At 39.4% G+C, this 24245-nt stretch overlaps 1 long non-coding RNA gene across 1 annotated transcript; it reads right to left on the bottom strand.

Annotated features, from left to right (window-relative positions):
• Positions 1-496: 496 nt before the first annotated feature.
• LOC134474017 (uncharacterized) lies at positions 497-16842 on the bottom strand. The gene is made up of 2 exons (XR_010044556.1): positions 16581-16842; positions 497-1540 (listed from the first exon to the last, which is right to left on the bottom strand). It is a non-coding gene; the product is annotated as an uncharacterized LOC134474017 (long non-coding RNA).
• Between the last annotated feature and the right edge of the window lie 7403 nt (positions 16843-24245).

The following is a 24245-nucleotide window of genomic DNA, read 5'->3' as shown; positions in this document are numbered from 1 at the left end:
CGTTGTAAGTTAAAACTGCTGTATACCTTGTTCAACATGATATAGTAGTAAGTAAAGTTTTACAGTTAGGTTGAAAACTATTTACCATGTTATTTGTATGTTTAAACATATACATACACAGACATATGGATTAGTATTTATGAATAGTACAAAATTTATGAATGATAAAGCTTATTCAAAAAATGGCTGATCTTTGAATATCTGTTTCTGTGCTTTCATCATGATTTGTTTTGTTTTGTTTTTTGTTTATTGAGACAAGTTCTTACTGTGTAGCCCAGGCTGGCTTCGAATTCACTGTGTAGCCCAGGCTGGCCTCAAACTCACAGCGATCCTCCTGCGTCTGCCTCCAAAGTGCACCACAATGCCCCACTCATCATGTTTTTGGATCATTTTTACACACAAAAAAACCCTTCATTTCTAAGATGCTAGGATTTCTAAAAATTACTGTTAGTTGTTAATGTTTTAAGTATTGTCCATCTGACAAAGGCTATAATAATTTTCTTCTCTTTAGACACCTCTTATTTATAAGGTTTATCTTTATGCATGCTTGCATTTTATCTGGTAATACTACATTATTTTCACATTCCCCATAGTCAAGCTTTGAATGCAATACTGTTAATATATCTTCGCAATCTTGACCCTGTATAGAGAGGCTACTTACTGGATAGTATCAATGTTTGCTCCATTTATTTTCGTGGAAAGATGCTAGAGCTACATCAACATAATTGTTTATTCCATCTTTCTTTTTCATATAGCTTAATCACTATAAAAACACCTAAAGCCCAGGCTCCAGTGTCTCTCACTTGGGAGCCAGATGTTAAACAGCCTTTTCCTTTCCTAAGCAGACATTACAACAACTCCAGACTATGATCATGCTGAGGCAGGAGATGTGGCCAGCGACTGGGCAAGTGGGTGGGACATATGTGCCCAAGCCCTGCACTTGGGACCAATCAGAGAATGCTATCTTCAATTCTCCAGGGGTGAAGTCAAGCAGGTTTTAATAGGATGATGTAGATCTAGCATCAGCCTGAGGCATGTTCCCACAAAAGACAGTGGTTGTTAGGTTAAAAACTGATGGTTAACAACACCATCTGAATTAAATCAGCATGGTGCTGAGTGTAGATGTTCCACCTGAGGAAAGTTACCAGCATAAATAGAGACGTGGAGAAGGAAAAGAGAGGCATTGTGGGTTTCTCTAAGTGTTGCTGTTTGAGCCGTTGGTTCTCCTGGAGAATCTCTGGTCTTACATCAAGCATTGCTTCCTGGCTCCGGAGGGGAAGATGTATGCTGCTTCATCGCTAGGAGGAACTCCTCATGCTGGCTTTTTGGCATGTCTTCGACTTTTCTTATCATTGGAGGAGCACAGGACCTCCGTGTCGCTGAGGATGGCTGTGGTACTTGTCAGGACAGCCCTGGTTATTACGAGTGTGACTTCTTGGCTCCAGCATAGAATCCTCAGCCTACTAGCACAGCTCCTTCACCCTGCTGGCATAGGCTTACTAGCTTCCACCGCTGACTTTTGGGCCTTCCCAGCACAGATCTGTAAAACAGACAGATGTGAGTACCTTCATGTTGGCTCTAGACTCCCAGGTGGACTTGTGCGAGGCATTGTCATGGGCTCTAGGTTTTCATCTGGACTCATGCAAGACATTGCTGTGGGATACAGGCCCTTGGCTGAATATTCCGGGACTTTAGTGTTATGGATAGATTTCCTATGTTAACTTTGGGTGACCATCACAAATAATATTATAAATTCTGTGTCCTGATTCCAATTGTTCTCCTCTCAACCCCTGACTTAACAGTGGTCCTTGACCTCTTGGCCATTGTAAGCTCTTTCAGTGGCCCACTCTCACCCTGAACTGTGTGCTTTAATTGGCCCACACTAACTCTGCAGAGCACATTTCTTTCCTATCTTTAATAAATGTAAAACCTCACTCCCTTTCCTCTTATTTTTTCCAATGCTTTGTTCAGTACAAGAACGTTGAAAAAGATCTCTGGAAGGAGTTCACAGCACTCAAGAACCTGACAGTAATGCCATAATCTTCACATTGTGTGGGAAGGACAAGTTGTGATTGAGGACAACTTGTGCTGAGGCAAAAGTTGAAAACTGATCACAAGCTTGTGGCCTGCCTGGATAGGTTGTTTGTGAAGCGGAGGCAGTCGTCCTTGTGGTCCTTGTCGCTGTGTGTGTCAGCAGGGTTCCGCTGCTCTCTGCCCTTGGCCTACTTAAACTTTTTTGCTTCCAAATAACACCTAATGGAAATCTGCTTTGTATCTGCGATCCACTTTCATTGCTTCTCACGTAACTGCCAAGCACTATCCCAAACTAAGTCTAATATACTTTCCTGGTTCTTATTTTTAAAATAATCCAGGTATATCCTATACTGTATAAGCTGTACCTTCTGAACTGTTCTTATCAGGAGCACATACCTACTAAAATTTAAGAATTCACCACTACTTATTAATATCAGATATGCCTCTGAGTTCAAGGTTTGGCATGTTACGTAGGTAAAGGGGTTGTCTAATTTCTGTGGATGCTTTAATAATAAATGGACAACGAAGTAATGAGTTGTTAAAGATGAGATCACATCTGAAGGAAGCAATATCATTTTAAAAATTGAGCATTGATATGAGCTCAGCTGTTCTCATGGTCAGAGGAGACCACGAGAACAAAAATCGTACTTTTGGAATTAAAGAAAATATCCCAGCCATCTGCTATGCAAAACAAACAGCCATCACTGATATTCCAATGATTTTTAATTGTAAGTTATTCGATATGATTTCACCAATCCAGAAAGACCCATTCAAATACAATCATCTGTCCCTGAAGAAGAGAAAAGATGGTGAGTTATAAAAACTCTGAGCTTGGGTGGTTCACTTTCCAAAACGGCCACTTGGTGGCTCCTCAGTACTTCTCTAGGCCTTTATTACCATTGTTACCTGGAAGCATCTAAGATGCCAAGGGAGGACTGCTTCATAATATAAAAATATGGATGAGAAAAACCTTGCCACAGGCTCAACAGATTATTAAAACTTCCCTTACTTCTAATTATCAAAATCCAAGGGAAATTATAAGGTAGGACAAATTTCAGAACCTCATTTTGAGAACCATTTACAAATAGACTAATATTGCCCAAATAACAAAAGTTTTCAATATATTTCAATAATAACCTGCACTTTGGTTTGGACAAAAGTTGTATTATTCAGTGACTTTCCTAGCATATGTGACCCTAGGTTCTATCCCCAGAACTACAAAAAAAAAATTTAATAAAAAATTCTTCACTGAAAAGATGATGCTTACTTTGGAATTTTTCCACTTGGATAGAAAAAGAACTTTTTAAGTACCACACTTCAGATATGATATAGTCTTCAAATGAATAAAAAATCTCATTGTCTAAGTACCCCTAAAGTTCTAGAGAGTGAAACAATATTTTAATTAAAATATCATCAACATCAAAACTGTCTAGGGACTGGACATGTACCTTAGTGACAAAATTATTGCTTTGCATGTGTAGATCTTGGTCTCAATCCTCAGCACCACATAAACAAAAGAAAACCAAAACTGACCAGGTGTTTAGAAGAGTTTAACTTTCCTAGGTGTAAAGTTCTACCTTTCCCCCTAACAATAAAGTGATGTACACCATAAAACATAAACTCTCATAGATCCATGAGACTAAGATTAACTCCTTTTTCAACAGACTTTACCTTGTTACATTCTAATATTATCAGTTGCTGTCAAAATTAATAGCATGTACATAATTACATGCTCAACAGACGCACACTACCCTTTGAAAGAGACATCAACATACTTCTATATGATATAAAGTCAGAAAAATGAATATGATGACAAAGAATCAAAAACATCCAACAAACGATCACATCATATACTTCTTTTGTGTGTTGGAGCATTGAATAGAACCCAGAGCAAGCGCTGTACCACTGAGCTATATTCTCAGCCCTTAATTGACCTTAAATTCTTGGCCCTAGATTCTTGGATATAAACTCATGAGTTCATGACTCCCAGAATAAAGGTATGAAAGATTCCATAATCTGGACATCCAGTTTCTCTAGAGGTACATAATCCTGTGGAGTAATAAAAATTTATGAATCAAGAAGGTAACTTGTGCCATGTTATCTTATCTTTAAAAGATAACTCCAGTAATTACTGAATTTCCCCTTTAATTTTAGTTATTTGAGAAGCTGAGCCAAAAAGATTGCAAATTTGAGGCCAGACTGGGCAACTTAGCAAGATTTTGTCCTGTTGTAGTCAGGGTTTGCAAGGGAATAGATTTAACACAAGACACATAATTTATAGGATTATTTTATAATATTCACCCAAAAAAGTCAAATGCAGAAGAATATAAGAGATCTGTCCACACACTAGAGACCCAAAGAAATCTAGCTGCAGGTGTGGATCCCATGGCAATATCTTGCACAAGTCCAGCTGGGGGTCTAGAGCCCACGACAATGTGTCATGCAAGTGTGTTTCAAGGATCTACACTGGGAAGGCCCAACGGTCAATGGTGGAAGCTAGAAAGTCTGCAGCAGTGGGATGAAGAATCTGTGTCTGTAGGCTGAAGGATCTGAACTGGGGCCAGAAAGCAACACTCAAGGTAAGGACCAGAGCTTCCCCAAAGAGAACTGCAGCCATCCTCTGCAACAGGGAAGACCCAAACTCCTCTGACCATGAGAACAGCTGAGTTCATATCAGGAAAGCCAGCATGACAAGCTTCTCCAGGAGAATCAGCAGCACCATCTTCCTCTCCAGTTCTTTTTTTTATGTTGTGGGCAACAATCCTCCAGTGGGCCATCCACACCCAGCATCATGCTGATTCAGTTCAGCTGATGATACAAATTGACCATTAGTTAATCCACCACATGTCCCAAAGTACAGTTTTTTAATAGGGATGGATATGTGGCTGGGGGTGGAACACTTGCCCAGCTTATGCAAGCCCCTGGGTTCAGTCTCCACATGCAGGAAAGAAGAAGAGAAGGAGGAGAAAGAGGAGGAGGAATAGGAAAAAGTAAATCATGAGGTGTAAATGCTTTCTACCCAAGATTTTTATATTGAGTCATGATTAGAGCTTACATTTTATTATGAGTCTTTTTTTATTATTTGCAAGCTTCCTTTTGTGTAGGTCAAGGTATTAGATCATGAAAGGACTGCCCTGGTCCTTTGTGCCCTTCTGTCAGCTGACTTCTTTCCTACATCCTTTCTGACCTCCACAATTTGCCTACCTCAATCCCTTGCCGTAGCTGCCAGTTTCTCCAGCTGACAGATTTACCATTATCTTCAGACCCTTCAGTAAGACCTCCTAATGTGTCTCTCTATCTCCACTGAATTGTAGAAGAATGAAGGAATGCCAGGAATAAAAAGACACATCAGATCTAACAGGAACTGAATGTAATACAGGTTCCAAATGCCCTCACACTTCTAGAACACCTCCATTCCCTAAAACTAGCTGCTTACACTTTCTTTTGGGCTCCTATCTCAAGTCACCATCCAGTCGACAGCAATGTATCAAGATGACACTAAATGGTCAACCTGCATCCTCTGGGATCTGAGTTTGGCCACAAAAAAGAAAGTAATAAATTACAAGATAAATAAGAACTACTTTAACCATGATATAACTACCAAAGAAAGTACATCAACAGCCAATACTAAAGATGAACATATGGCCTACCTGCCACATAGCAGAAATCACAAGATTTCTTGGAAAAATAATGCACAACTGAAATTGCCTTCCCTGATAATAATACAATAGGCTTGGTTCTAAACTGCCTTCTTGATTGTCTTCAGCCCAGGTAGGAAGGGACTCACACCTTGCCAGTGGCATGTGAGTAAGCCAGTTTGGAAGCTGAGCCTCCGGCTTTCAGGTGACAGCAGTGTGATCTGGTATGTTAGCTGTGACCTCATGAAAGATTGACCCAGAGGCACCCAACTTAGTGACTTCCAAATTCCTGACTCATGGGAACTGTGGGGGAATAAATATTTGTTCTTTCAAGCTTCTGAACTTTGAACTAATTTGTTACGCAGCAACAGATAACTAATATACCTTGTTTCTCTGAGAGGGAAGGGAATCAGAGTAATGGGAGAAGTACAATATAGGGAAGAAAGAATGGAGAATGCCTAATGAACTCTACTTTATCTGTAAAATTAAATATGAGTTATTTTATCTGCCAACAGTAAGGTGACTTAATGAGACTGGCAAGAGACTGACACAGCCATGCAGAAAACAGGAGAGGAAATTGACAAGGAGCACGGAGAAGATTCATAAGTTTTCTTGGAGCCTACCTTCCTTTATGCCAAAACCAACCACAAAAATCATAGTTGGTAATGGAATGCAATCAGGCTCTGTGTAATGAGCCTCAGTTCCAGATGTGGAACTCTAGTTACAGTGTCCTGCTCTGCCAGCCCAGAATCTGCCTGTGTAGACAAACTGCTGATGAGCGGGTTAGTGGCTGAGGAGGGCTCAGACATGTCCTGAAAAAGTACTCCTGTGGCCAAGAAGGACTTGCAACACCCAGATAGAGCCTCACACATTTTCATGAAGAGGGATAGAATTCATAGAGGAAGTATTATAAAAGAAAAATCAACGACTGTGTTTTTCTTGACATCATATCTCAAGGTGGCCTTCTTTCTTTCTCCCCCTACCCCTTCCTTTCCCTCCCACTCTGGATCCCTTCCTTCTCCTCCTCCCCGCTGCTGCTTTTCCTTCCCCCTACTCCCTGATTATTAGCAGGAGATTCCTGGGATTTCTCCTGATTCACCAGCCATTACCCTTTACTCTTTGTCTCAGAACATGGTGGAGCTCCAGCACATACAGCGAATCAGGCCAAGGTTGCCTTCTTTTAAAGTGACTTCAGAGAAACTGTGTAGCCCCAGTTTCTTTAAACTCCTCGGGCCTGCCCCAAATGGGGTTGCTGTCTCTCCTCAAGAATGACAAATCCTGCCCTCCTTGGTAGCCTAACTTCTCCAAGTACTGGCTGATTCTGTTTGCAAACTGAGAAACTGAAGCTAATTGGGGAACTAAAGCTTCTCTGCAAAATAGTGCTTGTCTTTCCTTACACAATAGAGTCATTCATTCACTTATCCTTTCCCTCCTTCAGCTATTCAACTACTTAGCAGCTCATTATTGAGCGCCTGCTGAATAATGGGACAAGCATGTACTAAGGCTGGGAACAAAAAGATGAGTATTGTGATCTTCAAGAAGTCACAAAAAGATCTGGCATATAGAGCTCAATGAACACTGCTGAATAGTGATAATTCTTGCCTGCGGTGGGCATTCTAGCTTAATAGGGCAACCAAATGCAATGGCTTTTCCCCTTGGTAAGTGCAAGGCCAAAGAGCAGGACCAGAACGTTTATTATCCACAACATAGTAAGGAAAATCCTGGAGTTTATACTGTGAGGAACAGAGAGCTCGGATTTTCTTCAGGGGATATATATGTATATATCCATACAGGAAAGTACTTCAGGGGCAGACACACTCCTGAGCATGCTCAGTGTGAGGTGTACATTCCTGGGATTGCTCAGTTCAAGGTCATGGAATATATGTTTAAAGGTTAAGATGACAGACACACACACTGGGGGGCCTCCTCAGTTTGGGGTTACAAAGATGGCGGACATGAACACCTCCTAAGCTTTCCCAAAAAGTTTTAGTTGGAACACAGGCAATGACACTCTGCACTGATGCAGAGGTTTCCCCGTAAAGATGCCCGACTCACTGAGCTGCTCACCATAGGGGAAGAAGGTGTGTGAGTAGTTTAAATTGTTTTAGGGCAGTGATAGAGAACATTTTAGAGCCTTCCATGATAACAGTCTGCTGCAGCATGCATGGCATATGTTCACCATCAATGTTTTAGGGTAATAGTAAAGGAATTGATAGAGCACTCTAAATATGGAGGATCGTATGTATGTGGAAGTTAGGGGTGGTTTGAAAGAGAAAGTACCCTGTGTAATCTTGAAGAACAAGTAAGAATTTTCTAGAAAAAGGAAATTGGAAAGATCTTTCCAGACAGACCAAAACTACGTACAATCCTTATCTTTGAGATTCTGTCACTCTAATCTAAGAGTACTTTGCAACTATACAAATGTGTCAATATTTTGTTGAGTTTTGTTGAGTTTCAATATTTTGTTGTTTATTTTTGCATTTGTTCCTAAATCAGCAAAAGATTGACAAAGTGGATTACAAAACCTATCAAAGAAAATATTTTGATAAGAGTAGATTAAAATAATTCAACTAAAAAGGGGGGAGTATACTGTAAGTTTCTTTTTGGAGAGACATAATTTATAAACAAGATAGAAGATATTTGTATTTAAAATAGTCTATTATCATTAAACTTTTCCTTTGACACCTAGCTGAAAAGCCAAAAAAGATCCCCAGATTCATGCTAGATGAATGTTTGTATTTCTTTGCTTCTTTGGAGCAACTGAAGAGACTTTCAGATGTTGTACAGCCTAAATCAAAATGGTAGAAGGACTTGGAAAAGCAAAATGCAGTAATCTAATTTGTCATTATCAATTCACTAGTTATTAAGTATACTGGGAAAATTCTTAATTCCATGACAGAATGGAAAATCACATTATACAAGGGAATCAAGCTTGTAAGCCAAAGAGAATCTTCTAAATTGAAATTTAGAATGAACTCTTATTTGCAGAAAGAACCATGGATAAAAACTGACACTTACTGAAGTGTCTTAATGAATAAGCACAAGCATTTGCTTTGAGAAACTTCCAGTATAATAGGACCAGTGATAACAGGTGTATACTACGAAGTTGTCTAAGCTGTTCTATTTGGCCTATAAACTACTTGGACAATGATAAATTAAATAAAAGAGAAAAGTAAGAAAATGAGAAATAGGCAAAGAGCCAAATCAATTTCCAATTTAATCATGAGTGTGGGTCTCTAACTTTTGCTCTTTCTCTTACAGTCAGATTTTTATTTTTGCCAAGTTGCAATCCTTAGCATTTAACATGTTGATGGGCTGATTATTAGGCATTTAACCAGTAAAACTATGCAACATTTCCTGCAATAAAAGGATAACACCCACTGAGCCAGTCTGGAGCAAAGCAGAATGGGACGCATATTTGGAATTATTCCTTTTCTAGCTAACACTACTGCTAGTTTTTGGGTCTTGCATAACAGAATTCTATAGAATATGATCAAGAACTGAATAATCCCCTAAACAAACAAAAGTCCTTGTGTTACCACCAAGCAACACTTACCACTCTCAGTAATTGGCTTTCTACATTAGGGGTTTCTTCAAAGAGGTTTGGGAAACTCAAGAGCAAACAGACTCCACAGATTTCCTTACTACCAGCTTTCTCAGATTCTTTCATATGGCCGTTCAGTTGGTGCTCCAGATCTGAGGATTCCATATTTGCAAATTCAACCAACTGTGGATCAGTAATACTTAGAAAAATTGCACCTGTATTGAACATATACAGATCTTTTTCTTGACATTATTTCCTAAGCAATACATTACACAACAATTACATTGTATTGGGTACGTGACCAAGATATATGCGAGTACTACATCATTTTATAGCCTTGAAGATTTTGAGCCTTAAAGATTGTAGTTTCTGCAGGGAGCTTGGGAACTATTTCCAGAGGGTTTAAAGGGGTGGTTGGATGGGACTTTTGATTCATTTGACCACAGAAGCTGTGTTGAGAGTCATCCAATGGGACCCATATCCCGCAGATCAGACTTCGGGAAATGTTGCTATTTAAACACAATTGTTTCATTTTTACTCTTGTTCTTCTTCTTCTTTGTTTTTTGTTGGTTTTTTTTTTTGGGGGGGGGTGGTGCTATGGCTCAAATCCAGGGCCTTTAGGCAAGTGCCGTAACACTAGCTACACCCTCCACCCCTAATTATTGTTCTTCGACACCCCTATTACTAATGGAGCATTGGATCCTCTGAGAAGGAGACTCCAGTGAAGGAGCACATTAGCAATAACAGCTTTTCCCTTTCCATAACATCTACCAAACACCTACCGGTGACCAGACCTCTGGCACTGTCCCTTTCAAAACACTAATAATTTTACAGTGAACAATTCTGTGTAGTACAGTATGTTCACACTGTACAACCTCCACTTCCTTCTAGCTCCAAAACATTTTATCACATGCTTATAAAAATTCACACACATTAAATAGTTAACCCTCTATTCTCTCTTTTTCCTAGACCTTAACAACTACTAATCAGCTTTCTGTCTGTATGGATTTACTTATCTGGGTATGTCACAAAAAATGGAATCATCCAATAAGTGGTTTTCACTTCCAACTTCTTTCAAATATAGCATATTTTTTAGAGCTCACTCACACAGTAGCATATAATCAAAACTCCATTCCTTTTTATGGCTAAATAATATTTCATTGTACAGATGTACCACATTATATAGCTATACAATTCCACTGTATAGGTGTACTGCAATGATTATGTGGGGGCATTTACTAAGGTATGCATGAAATCAATATGCAGAGCTAAGAAACCTTTTGAGTCCAAAACCTCCCAAATGCATGGTTAAAGATTAAAAGACAGCCCACAGAGCCACAAGTCCATGCAGAATCAAAATACATTGCCTAAAGTAAAATGTGCTCTGGCCCTTGTCCTCCCCACACTCTGATTTATTACTGATATTGGCCGTAAAGTCAGCCAGTAGCAAACTTCTGTCCCCTACATGAATTTCTGCTCAGATGTCCTACTTTTGTCCTTTATCCTTGTTTCCTGGTTATATCAATAAAAAACCATAGAAGCTTCAGGCTGGGACAATCTTTTTTCCTAGGGTTCTCTCATACTAAGGGTCTGTGCTCTCTGAGAGGTGAAACTGTACATGGACTCCGAGCAATCTCTCATCCTTTGTGCCATGCCACAGTCATAACATTAATAGGCAGATAAAGTTTATCCATTCATGCTTGATAACCATTTGGACTTTTGCCTATTATGAGCAGTGCTGTTTCCCAGTTCAAGATATACCTACGAGTGATATTACAGAGCCACAGAAAGTTTTGCCACTACAACTTTGCAACATTATAAGGCAAAACAAATTCATATGATTTGGCTAGCTTGAGACATAATGTAGTTGAGAAAATACATGTATTTTCAATTTATTTGAGAAAAATATATGTTGATGCCTTACTGTCAGGGAGCTTTGAGAATAACTCAGTGAACCAAGATTCTTCTCTACACATCATCATTCCCTCATGAATAACTGCTCAGTTTTAGTGAGCTATTCATTTCTGTTACTCAGCTAGATAGAGTTTCTGTTGTCTTCTCTGCCAATAAGAGTCCAGCAAACACAATAAAAGTGGGTGCCTTTGGTGGCTCTATTATTAGAAGGTGCTGTGTTCATGAGAAGGCGTAAAATAATGAGGAAAAACAAGTAACACCAGCACTGGATCAGCTATTCTGGAAAACTCCTAAAACATCCAGAGGTTGTTTTTTTGTTAATAGTAAAAGTGCTTTATTTGAGCATGTGTCTCTTGGAAAAGTTAATTATTGCTTTAATATTGTCCAATAAACTAACAAGAAAATTAAGCACATTAATTAAACAGAAACCTAAAGCATAGTTCTCACTTTCCCTGAATATTATCTAAGCCTTAAACTAGGACTCATTCCAAAGCCATTCTTTTAGTGGGGATACTAAGAAAATGCTGGGTTTTTATACTAAGAAGTGACCAATATTAAATTTCTTTCTAGTGAGAATGAAGTTTATAAAGCAAAATATCAGAATTTTCATTTAAGTAACTCTATACACTAGTTCTAAATTTTACTATACTATTAGCAATAGATAAACAGCAAAAGTTTTTTACACTGAATTTCACTGAAATTTAAATATTATAAACACTTTGAACATACAAACACATTGAATATATAAGGAAATGAATACATTAGCTACAGTGCAATTTGTCAGATTTCAACAGTAGTTAATTTGAGGACTAGTGTCATGGTTTATGTCAGTGGCCCCCAAGCCTCATGCAGTTATGGATACAACCAAGTCTAATGTTTGTGATTGGTTCATTGTCTAGCACTTGGATTGGTGGTGTAAGTGTTTCAGCTGCCCAGGGGTGGAGCCAGGATATGACATATCTGTTGGAAGAAGGTGTGTCTCTCTCTGTCTTGTGGGTTCATACTTTTGCTGTTTGCAGCGGCCATGAAGGGCTACCCTGCCATGCCACACTGCCTTGGAACCAACTGAGTATGAACTGAAACCTCTAAGAATTGTAAGAAATAAACTTTTCCCTCCCTAACTTTGGGCATCAGGTATTTTGTCTCAACAAGTACAAAGTAACTAAGATAAATAGTGCATCTCAGTCCGACATCTCTATAGTAAATGACAAAAAAGATTGCTGACTTGTCTTTCCAAGATCTTCTGTAGTGGCTAGGAAGGTTCATGGCATAATCTAGAACTTGCCCATCGTCCTTGAACATGTAAAACCAGACTGGGAAAGTTCTTGTCTTTATACTTGCAGAGCTTCCAGGGAGCAAAGATAGGCACAGTGAGATTTCACAGCTGCAGGTCCCTGGGCATGGGACTGAGATGATACTCTTCCACAGAGCAAGGTTCATGTGACTTGCCTGAATTATCCAATTGATATGCTAGAGGTAAAACAACTCAGGAAGCACTGTGTTTATTATCTCTGTGGGCAGTTTATTTGGGCTTCCCCCTCTTTTTACCCACCTGACATTGCAATGGCAAGCAGAAACACCAAAATGAAACCCAAGATTTGGAGACACATTTATTTCCATCCACAAGCATCATTCCCAGAGTAACAGGCTCTGATCTCTAGTGGTCTAGGGCTTTTTTATGGAATAAGCAGACAGGAAGTACAGAGGCAGAACAGCTTGTCCATTGGGGATTGGTTTATACAATGTGCATCATGGTGACAAGCTATACGTTCACAGAGACCAGCCATTTCTAAGAGACCAGAAGCAAATGGAACTGGATCAGGAACTATTACCTGGGCAACTAAGAAACTGAAGTATAAAACTAGACCCATGTCCATCACCATGTACTAAAGTCTAAATGGATCAAAGATCTAAATATTAAACAGAAATACTAAATCTGTTGGAAGACAAAGTAGGTAAAAAGCTTAAAGACACCGGTGTAGGTAGAGAATTCATGAACAAGAATCAAATCGCGTGGGAAATACTTCCCAGAATCAGTAACTGGGATCATGTCTTATTAAAGAGTTTCTGCATGTTAGAAGAAATCTCCAGCATACTGAAAATAAAACCCATAAATTGGGGGAAAAAAATCTTAATGAAAGGTCCCTCAGACAAAGGACTTCTGTCTAGAACACATAAAGAATTTTAAAAAATCAGGCCCCCAAATTCAAAGACCTAATCTAAAAATGGGCATCTGAGATGAATACACATTTCTCAGATGAAGAAATACAAATGGCAAATAAATACATGAAAAAATGTTCAGCATCATTAGTCATTAGGGAAATACAAATTAAAATCACACTGAGATTCCACCTTACTCCAGAAAGAATGGCCAGGATCAAGAAAACTACCAACAACAAATGCTGGAAAGGCTTCAGGGAAAAAGAAACTCTTCTGCCCTGTTGGTGGGAGTGTAGACTGGTGCAACCACTGTGGAGTCTAGATATTCCTCAAAAAGCTGGAATTGGACTAACTATTCCACTTCTGGGCATATATATTCCCAGAAGAACTGAAAAACATCATACCACAGTGATGTATGTGCACCCATATTTATAGCAACACAATTTGTAATAGCCAGATCTTAGAAACAACCTAAGTGTCCATCAACTGAGGAGTGGATAAAAAACATGTGGTATTTTTATACAAGGAAGTACTACTCAGCTATCAAGAATTATCACATTGAGATATTTATAAATAAATGGATGCCACTTGAGACCATATTCATAAGTGAAATAAATCAAACTCATATGTATAAATACCATAAAGTCTCCCTAGTGTTAGAAATGGTAAGAGTACATGAGATTTTATGGTAATCATGGTTCCCTATTACATTGCTTTGAAGTCTTACAATGTTTTCATTCATTGGTTGGAATGGTTTTATTCTGTTTTGTTTGATTTTATTACCTGTGATGGTGTGAACAACTACTTTGAAGAAAACAAGACATTATGGCAGCCTTGCTGACTTATCATCTTGCTTTGAAGTCCTACCATGCTTTTGTTCTCCTATTTCCATTGGTTCTATCATGTTGTGTCTTAATTGGATTTTAATATGCATGATAGTATAAACAAATTTTTATGGAAAATGAGATATTATAGTAGCCATTGTTCATTTTCTGTTCTTTGGTTTTGAATGTCCTATAATACTTTTGTTCTCTTGAATGGTTTTATATTATTTTGTTATGTCTGATATTATTGTGTGTGAAGGTATGCTCAACTATTTCAAAGAAAAGAGACATTATGGTAGCTACTGTTAATATCCGGTTGTCTTGTGAAGTGCTGTGTTGCTTACATTGTTCTGTTCTGATTTGCTTTTTTATATTCTCTTTTGTTTTATTCTCTTTAAAATAAAATTTTAAAAAAAGAAAGAAACTTAAGTGTACTGGTATGGTGGGGGGCATTTTCTGTTATAACATATCTAAATGCTTTAATCCAAAATGAGATTTTTGTTCTAAATTTTAATAGTACATATATCTTAAAAGAATAAGACAAGAGTATATACATAAATAAACAAATGGATGAAGGAAATGTGATATCTATACACAATGAAACACTACTCAGCTATGAAGTATAAATTCAAGACAGTTGTAAGAAAATGAATACACCTAGAAAATATAATGTTAAGTGAAATAAATCAGACACACACGCTTAAATACCATGTGCTATCTCTCATTGGAGTATGGCATACTACAAACAAAGAACAAAATAAAGGACGAATAGAAGGAGACCAGGATATAGATCTGTTGCAGATGGGAAGGGACCCAGAAGACCAAGGGTGAGAGAGTGGGGAGGAGAAGGGAAAGTAAAAGGTTTAAGATGTGCTGTGTCTATTTACCAAATACCCCACTGATATTACATATCATAACCATGAACTATAACAAGAATGGAAAAGGGGACTTAGAGATGGAGGGAGGGAGGTGGAAGAGAAGGGGAAGGGGGTTAAAAAAGAATATAGCTGTGCTACGTACATGTACCTACTCCCTCAGATGAAGGTAAATTTCATATACTGAAAGCATGTACTCATTTTTTCTGAGTACATAAATAGACTGCATATGGAAACACACATCTGTAATCCTACCTACTCAGGAGGTTGAGGCAGAAGGATCACATGTTCGAGGCCAGCCAAGGTAACTTAGCAAGACCTTGCCTCAAAATAAAAAGAGCTGGAGATGTAGTCCAGTGCTCTCTGGTTCAGTCCCCAGCACTGGCAAAAAAAAAAAAAAAAAAGTTCAAAAAATATCAAATAACACAGATCAAGAAGGAAGGAAGGAAGAAAGGAAGCAGAGAGAGAGAGAGAGAGAGAAGGCAGACAAACCAGAAAGCTTTTGTTCAGCTTGCTGCCTCCTGCCTACCCCTTCAGTTCTGCCTTCCCACAGGTGAGCACAGCTAACAATTTGGTGCCTATCTTTCCAAATTGTATACTTACAGAGATACCAATGGAGACTAAGAACTAAACAATGAACTACATTGGAACTCTGTGCCACTTTCAAAACAAGAATATAGTTCATCCGTTACACATCCGAGAAATTCCTGCCTACCAGAATTTTAGCATCTCCCACAGCATCTCTGACTTTCTATATTCATGTTTTCTTCTGTGGGCCCAGACACAAGCTAGATGTCAATGTAAGTACCAATGCCACTGTATCTAATGAAATTTGCTTAGAATATGCTAAAATAGTAGTAGAAATGTTTAAGTTTTAAGATATAAAGGACAGTTGCCTCTCAGATAATCAGAGAAACAGAAAAAAAGCCTAGAGCCAAAAGAGTTTGAAAGCTATTGTAAGTAGGAGAGATTTTTAACTTCAGTTCAATTAATCAGGAAATATCTGTTTCATCATCTATATCATGATAAGCGCTTTGGTATGTAAGGTGTGGTCCCTACTTCCAGAGCGTTTGCCATCTCCTGAGAAATCAGCAGTGCAGACAGAATGGAATCAGATAAGATGGGCTTACACAAGAGCCTGGATTTGGCCAAGTAATGAGTGAAATGCTGCCTCCACAGGCTTTGACAGAAAGGAGGTGCCTACCTTTCCAAATTAAGAAATAAGTCTTCCAACTTACTACCACCCAATTTAAGTACTAAGTTTTCACTCCCTTTGTCCTGTGGTTTCAATTCCTTAATCACTGTCCTGGCACAGGCTGGGACGACCTTGCTGTTAAAATGAACTTGTATCCAGCATTCTGTCATCTCCCCATCCCATCCTCTCCAAGTCATTCAGAACACAACCACAAGATTGATTTTTCAAAAGGCACGAAGTGCTTGAAATAGTCTCTGCTTAAACATCAGCACCCAATAGTCTGAACTTTTTAGTGGAAAATTTAAAGCTCTCCCTTAAACTGTGCTAATATCCTTCTAGGCTTGTGTTGTATTTCCTGATAGGAGCTGTCTACTCAGTTGAAATTCCCCTACTCACCATCCTCACAAGCCAGCTCTTGTAGGCCTCCTGTGATTCCCAGCCCCTTGTCACCTTCCTGGTCTCTTCCCTAGCTCCATATCCAAGGACAGTCAGAGAGGCCAGCTCTGCAGCTGGGCAGTCATCCAGCCATGATGTGGACGTGGCAGGGACAGGGTGGGACGGGACATGTGGGAATGCAGAGCAGGGTGGAGACAGGTACAGCAGGAGAGCGTAGTGAGAAATTGGATACTGGTGGGAAAGAGAGCTGAGTCAGAAACAACTCATCATAGAATTTAGGCGGCAAACAGAATTCTTTCCCAATAACTGCTTACTCCACATCTTACAACCTTGTAGTTATTAGTACTTACTTATTTCATACTGCTTGCATAACCTAGGAGCGTGTGTAATTAAGGCGATTTTTCTGTACTCTAAATCATAAATAACAAAGTGGGCCTAACAAAGCATTTTTCTGTAGGAGTTAGAGGTTTTAAACACAATCAAAAACATTGTGGATTTCAAGGCGTTGCTTTCCATCTAAACAATACACATTTAACAAGAACCCTGCATTTCATTACCAGTATGACATGGAGCCTGAGACTCACAGGAATATCTGCAGTCCTGACGTGGGAAATGTGACTGGGCCTTGGCAGAAGTCTGCCTCCTGTCTCTGCTCTGGCTATGCTGCACTTTCTTCTCTGTTGCAGGATCAGAAGCTCAAAATGGAGAGAGAGACAGAGACAGAGACAGAGACAGAGAGAGAGAGACCCAATTGTCTTAGACTCTGGAAAGTCTCAGGGATGAAAACTAGCAGGAAAATCAGATTCCTATGTTCCCTGCTCAGAACCTCCATCTCCAGAAGGAAAATCTAACAAGCAAAAGTACCACTGCAAAAGGTCTGATCACCCAGCAATCTGCTCTGTTCTGCCCCACCCAACACAGTCCTTTTCTTTTCATCTTTGCTCCCACTCCCTAGTCCAAGTCACTCCCCGAAGCTGAAAAAACGGGGCTGTGGGAAAGGCTCAGTGACACAGCCCTTGCTAGCATGTGGCAGCCCTGGACTCAGCCCCCAACACAACGAAAATGAAAATAAAGTCGCCAAAACTTCTGCAATAGCTTTCCTTGTTCCTAAACGCTCGTTTTAATTCTATTACAGTTCTTTCCCCATTCAGCATCCAGAATTCTGTTGAAGTGTAACTTGGCTTATATCCCTTTCTAAAACATCCTAATTTTTTTTTTTTTTGCAGATGTAAAGTACTTAATGTCACTCTTTCTGTATTTGTATAATACAATGTTTACATTTCTTGCAGGAATTGGTACATGTGTATAACAGATCTCATTTCCTTTTTTTATTCTCTTTCCTTTCCTTCCCCCATTCAGATTTTGATTCCTTTTTCTTTCTTTTTGTGTACACGCTTGTAGTAGGTAATGCTTGCATTCTCTGTGTGAAATTGGTACACATCCATGATACATCTTAATTCTTGCTGTCATCCCCCTTCCCTCTCTTCTCCCCCTCCTTTTGACCTCTTTCCCTTTTTAGAAATTTCTACCTCCCTGCTTTCTACCATCTATTATTTATTTTGCTCTCTATTTATACTTCGGGTTTTTCATATAAGAGAAACCACGTGGTATTTAAGCTTGTGTGTCTGATTTACTTAACATTTCGGTCTCAAGGTACATCCATTTTCCTACAAATGACTTAATCTTATTTTTATGGCAGGATAATACTCCAATGTGTGTAAAAACCACATTTTCTTTATCCATTCATCTGTTGATGGACATATAGACCACTTCCAAGATTTAGCCATTATGAGCTAGGCTAGTAAAAACGTCAGTATTATAGGAGAAAATGAAGCGCAAAAGGGCTACACTATAGTTCAGGCTCAAGGGGTGTGATCTGCAGGAGGCATTAAGTCCAAGGCAACAGAGATCCATCCCAGGCACACCTTCCATGTCCCATTAATCAAAGTCGGTGCCGGCTGGTGTAAATAACTTACATAGCCAAGGTCTTTACTGGCGCATAGCAGTAAATCTGGACTCCCCCAAGGGCTGGGAGGCCTAAGCAGCTGAGGGCTACAGAGGGTGTGCAGCAGTGGCTAAGAGCACCTGGGAGCCATAGGAGCAGCTAAGCAGATGAATAAAGGTGCCATAGTCCCACAATTCTGTGTCTCTTTGGGCTACCTGAATCTCAAGTAAACCTTCCCAGTCTGAACTGGTGACCGACAAGAATGCATATATGGTATCATTCTAATATCATGTCTTTAACTCTTTCAGGAAGATACCTAGAAGGGGGATATCTGTGTCAAATGGTACTTCTAGTTTCAGGTTTTTGGAGAAATTCCATACAGATTTTTTAAAGTGGTTATACTAATTTACATTCCCACCAACAGTGTAGAAGAGTTCCTTCTTCCCTGCAGCCTCACCAGTATTTGTTATTATTTGATTTCTTGATGACAATCGTTCTTTCTGGGGTAAGGTGGAATCTCAGTGTTGTTTTAATTTGCACCTCTTCAGTGGCCCCCAGTGGTGTTAGAATTTCATCACGTATTTATTGGCCATTTGTAGTGTAGACATTTCCTCTGAGAAGTGTCCATTAATTTCAGTTGCCATTTTTTGATTTGGTCTTTTATCTTGGGTGGTTTAATTTTTTGTGTGTTCTTTATATATTCTAGGTATTAGTCTTTTGTCTAATGAATAACTGGGATTTTTTTTTCAATTCTATAGGTTGTCTTTTTAAGCTAGTGATTGTTTCTTTTGCTCTTTTGCTGTGCAGAAGCTTTTGCTCTCTTAGAATAACATCCAAGTTTCACATGTCCTTCAAGGGACCACATGACCTAGTCTCTGCCTATCCCTCCACCTTACCTCCTCTGGCTCCTTCTCTTGTTTCTTTCATTCTAGCCCCCTGAACTTCAACTAGAGCTCAAGCATGCTAAACTCATGGCATGTATGGATTTATTTTTGCAGTGGGAGAAAGGACATTGATCAATGAACATCAGTATATAGTTTTTCCTGTTACAGTTTTCACTGTACTTCAACAAACTGGCATTCTGATATGTATATCCTTCTCTCATGGGTCTGGTTGGTATGAATCTGAAGAAAAGATTATATTTCTCAGCCCACAGAGCTAGACTAATGAGACAGACTAATGAAATTCAATCTGTATATTCCACCAAAGTACTACTGCCCCTAACTGGCCTCTACTTTACTACATTTAGTAAGCAATCTTATATACTAATATAGAAATTTTGTTTTATTGTTACTGTACAATCAGCAGAAAATCATTGTTTATTGTATAGTAGGTATTAGGTATACTGGCAGAGAGGTAGAGAGTATCAGTGGCCCTCATTCATGCATTCTCTGTGATTTGAAATTTATTGTCACTTATCAGTGCTTGGTTAACTGAATTTACAGAGAATTAATGAGTTCTCACAACAGAAATAAGACTTAAAAGATTTTTTGCCAAACACTGGAAGAGAGGTTTTTTAAGTTTTTTTTTTTAACTACATTTTCAAGCGGAAGAAAAGTAACAAGAAAGGGACAGAGTTGGTATTTTTCAGATTTCTGGTACGAGATCCTCATCATGTTTATTGAGGTGTAAAGATAATGATACTCTATAAGATCTGATAAGATCAGCCAAATCAAGGAAAATCTGAAGGAGGCCTATCTGCAGTATGAATCTCCTTCCACTGTTATTTATAATTAACTATGACCTACATGTATATCTGCCTTAAAATTGGCCAATAACAGAGTGTAACATCTTAATTAATGTGACAAACCAGTTCGTTTCTTTAAAAGAATTTCTATCTTGGGATTACTACATAACATAGTTTATGTATTAACATACAAATAATAATAACATAATTATGATATAGTGCCACTATATGTAATATATATGTGTATATATATAATTTATGTGCATGTTCAAAGATTTTAATAGTAACCTTAAACTGGGCGTGGTAGTACACACTTGTAATTGCAGCTGCCAAAGGCAAGAGAATCACAAGTTCCACCCTAGTCCCAGCAATTTAGGGGCCCTGATTCAAAATGAAAAATACAAAGGGCAAGAGACATAGTTCAGCGCTAAGGTTTTGGACTCAACTCCCAGCATTGCAAAATAAAATATATAAAAAGACTACCAGATTAAAGATGGCATTTGGAAGTGCTCTGACCTCATTATCGTCAAGAGATTGAAGACTAACCTCACTATTTCATCATATTCTTTTATATACTTGCAAGTGGATTATTAATAACTACTTATATATCTAGAGCACCAGGTTGTTGTGAATGTGAGAGATTTGGAGGCAACACTGAGTGGAGCTGCAGAGATGGACTGCATGGAAGAGTCTGCCTTAGTCGCTGCTGACCGCACCCTGGGGCGAGGCCGTTTACCTACTGGGCCTCAGTTTCCTCCACTGCAATGAGACAGTGATATTAGTCTTTCCGCACAGGGCCATTTTCAGGACTAAATGAGCTTATAAACACATGATTGTAGACCAGTGCCTTACATTTAGTAAACATTTCTAAATGCTAACTTATACTAACCTGGCTTTGGTTACATTTGAAAAAACAAACAAAAAATAAAACTAACCACACCCTCGACCATCCCTGCTAGCAGCAGAGCTCAGTACACTGCAATCTCCAAGGTCCAGCTGGATAAACTTGTGGAGTAAGAGAAAGACTTTCAGTGTTCAGCGTCACAATATTTTTGCTAAATAGTGTTGAGAACAACACACTGCCACGAAGTTAAGCAATTACTGGTAAAGTATAGGAAAATATTAAATCTCTTTATAAGTGTTTACATAATTCATTTTGGATCTTTTAAAGTGATTTTAAAAACAGGATATTTCAAATTGTAACAGAAAATGCCCCTCTTCCCCTCCCCCCCAACTAGTATACTTCAGTTTCTTAGTTGCCCGGTTAGCAATTCCTGTTCCAGTTCTGGTTGCTTCTGGTCTCTTAGAAACAACTGGTCACTGTGATGCATAGCTGGTCACTATGATACACATTGTATAAACCAATCCCTAGGGGCTGGGGATTTAGCTCAGCGGCATAAGCACCTGCCTTGAAAGTGCATGGTCCCTGAGTTTGATCCCTGGTACTGGTAAAAAAAAAAAAAAATCATAATTGACAAGCTGTTCTGCCTCTGCACTTCCTCCTTGTTTATCCAATATAATCCTCAGACCACCAGAAATCGGGGCCTGATATTTTGGGAGTGAAACCAATCAGCACCCATCAATGTAAATAAATCTGCCTTTTAAATCCTGCAAAATGACAGTGCTCTGAAACAGACTATAAACACTTATGGTGAAATGGAATGATTTACGAAGAAAAGAACTTTACCCCCTGGAATGAGCACATATATTTTTTAAGTTGTCTTAATATTTGGAAGAGGGAGAAGGTATCAATTTCCCAATATAATCCTGCTTTCAGATTATATAATGCCATCCCTTATTGAAGACACTCTATGTCAAATGCTTTCCATTATGACCTTTTTTATTTCTCTTAAAAAGATTTTAATTCAGGAGGCTGAGGCACAAGAATCACCATGAGTTCAAGGCCAGCCTGAGTTAGATGGTGAGTTCAAGGCCAACTTGAACTACATAGTGAGATTCTGTCTCACAAAATCAAAACAAGATATTAACATGGATATGCTAAAAGATGCAGAAAGAAGATAAAATAATCTAGACCCATACATTCTTTTACTAATATTTCCATATTTTCATTTTTATGAATAATTTAAAAATATATCAAAGTTGTACCTCAAATATATCCCTATGCATGCTAAAACTAGACTTTTAAAAATGGCATAATGCCATTGTTATACCTCAGTCCAAATTTGTTCAATTGATCACCAAATATCTTTTATATCTGGTTTATTAAACCAGAATCAGCAAGAAGACACCATTTTTACTGTGTCTTATTTCTTTTAAGCAAGAGCAGTCCAGTTTTGCTCTCTTCCTTTTCCCTTTTCTCTCTTTTCCCTCTCTCCCTCCTTCTTTCTTCCCCTCTCTTTCCCTTCCTCATCTCTCCCTGTCTTACACACTGACTTATTTAAGAGACTGGGCCATTTGTTCTGGGTTTCCCTGATTATTTCCTCTTGGTGTCATTTTGCTCCTCCATTCTAGTAATCTCTGAGGCGGGAAGACAGATTCAAAGCCTCATGTTGAGGTTCTAGATTTTTGGAGGCAATATTTCAGTAAAATGCCAGAGCTTCATATGATACCAAGAAACAATGTCAGGCTGGTCTGCTTTTAGTGATGATCAGATTGATCACCTGGGATAAAGCAGGTGGGAGAAGGCTTCCCCTTTGGAGTTTGCAGCTCTCCTTGACAACCAGCAGTAGCCCCTGAGGGATAATTTGCCACTCTAAATACCAAATTCCCTTTCTCTCTTTCACCAGATTTCATTGATGATTCTGGTATAAACCAGTTATTTCGTTAGTAACTGCAAAATTCCATTTACACTGTTTAGCTACTAGCATAATTTTGTAAAACAATTGCTTTCTCATCAACAGGTGTTAGTTCTTAAACTACCACTTTTCAGAAAAACATTGATGCGTAATAATTACCACTAAGAGTGTGCGGCAAAGAGTGTGCTTCTCTCTCTGACTTAATTTGGCTTACTTTGGGGGTAGGTGAGCTGTTTTGTTTTGTTTTGTTTTTTGGAGATAGGTTCTCCCTGTTATGGAGGCAGGCCTCCCACTCTGGAGATCCTCCTGCCTCAGCCTCCCTAGTGATAGATTTTTAGGCATGTGCCTTCACGAACAAAGTAGGGAGGTGACGTTTTGCATTTTCATCATATTGCAGTTTGTAGTCTTACGTTTTAATGCACACTTGCCTTATTTTTTCAGTGGGCAGCCCCTTATGTGAGCTCCTGTGTCTCGATATTTTCTAGGTGAAATCCTTGACTTCTGGCCGAGACTGTCCGAAGGGTCTTAATTCGTTGTCCCCAGCTTCTGCTCAGGCATCAGCCATTTCTTCAAAGGGCCGTGATTCCTTTTATTGAGGAGTGACAGGGATCAACATCTGAGTGCCAGGGACTGCCACTGCTTCTCGACTTTGCGTTCATACCGCTATTTTAATTTTAGAATTAGCAATATAGAGATTCTCGCTCCTGACCATACCTTAATTTATGATCCCTATTTAAAGGGAGCACACAGCAGGCAGAGGAGCCCGAGGAAGCGTGGCGGACCGGGATTTAGGCCAGGGTGCTACTTCGCGGGAAAGGGGCCCAGGCGAAGGGGCCTTACTAAAGGTGGCAAGTTGATGATCCGCCCTGGCATGGCGGGAACGTGAGCTGACAGCTCCATCCGGCGCAGCCTGTAACCCAAAAGACAGGATAGGGACAGGCTGCGGGTGATGGAATCGCCAGCTCACGGGCCGGGACCACCGTTCCGACCAGAAGTATAAAAGAAGCAACCACTACAGCTCAGCAAACTTTAGCCGGCGCGAGGGGGGGGAGGGTCTCAACACTGCCAATCAGAGAGAGCTTTCAGCAGGAGGGCGGGACAGCAAACAAGCGTGTCCAATGAGCAATTAGGCTCGGGTCGCCTGAGGCCAAAACCCCAAGGGAGGGCGGAAAAGAGGGTTTGGGAATTGACCAATCAAATGGGACGACTCACACAGGCCGCCAAACAGCCAATCAGAAGAGAGCGTTCGCTCAGCGTGTCCGGCCCCCTCCGAGACT

Source organism: Cavia porcellus, unplaced genomic scaffold, assembly GCF_034190915.1.
Source record: "Cavia porcellus strain 051 isolate PalLab524CR breed Dunkin Hartley unplaced genomic scaffold, mCavPor4.1 scaffold_2, whole genome shotgun sequence".
In the NCBI taxonomy this organism is placed as follows: domain Eukaryota; kingdom Metazoa; phylum Chordata; class Mammalia; order Rodentia; family Caviidae; genus Cavia; species Cavia porcellus.
This window is presented reverse-complemented; position numbering and strand designations above follow the sequence as displayed.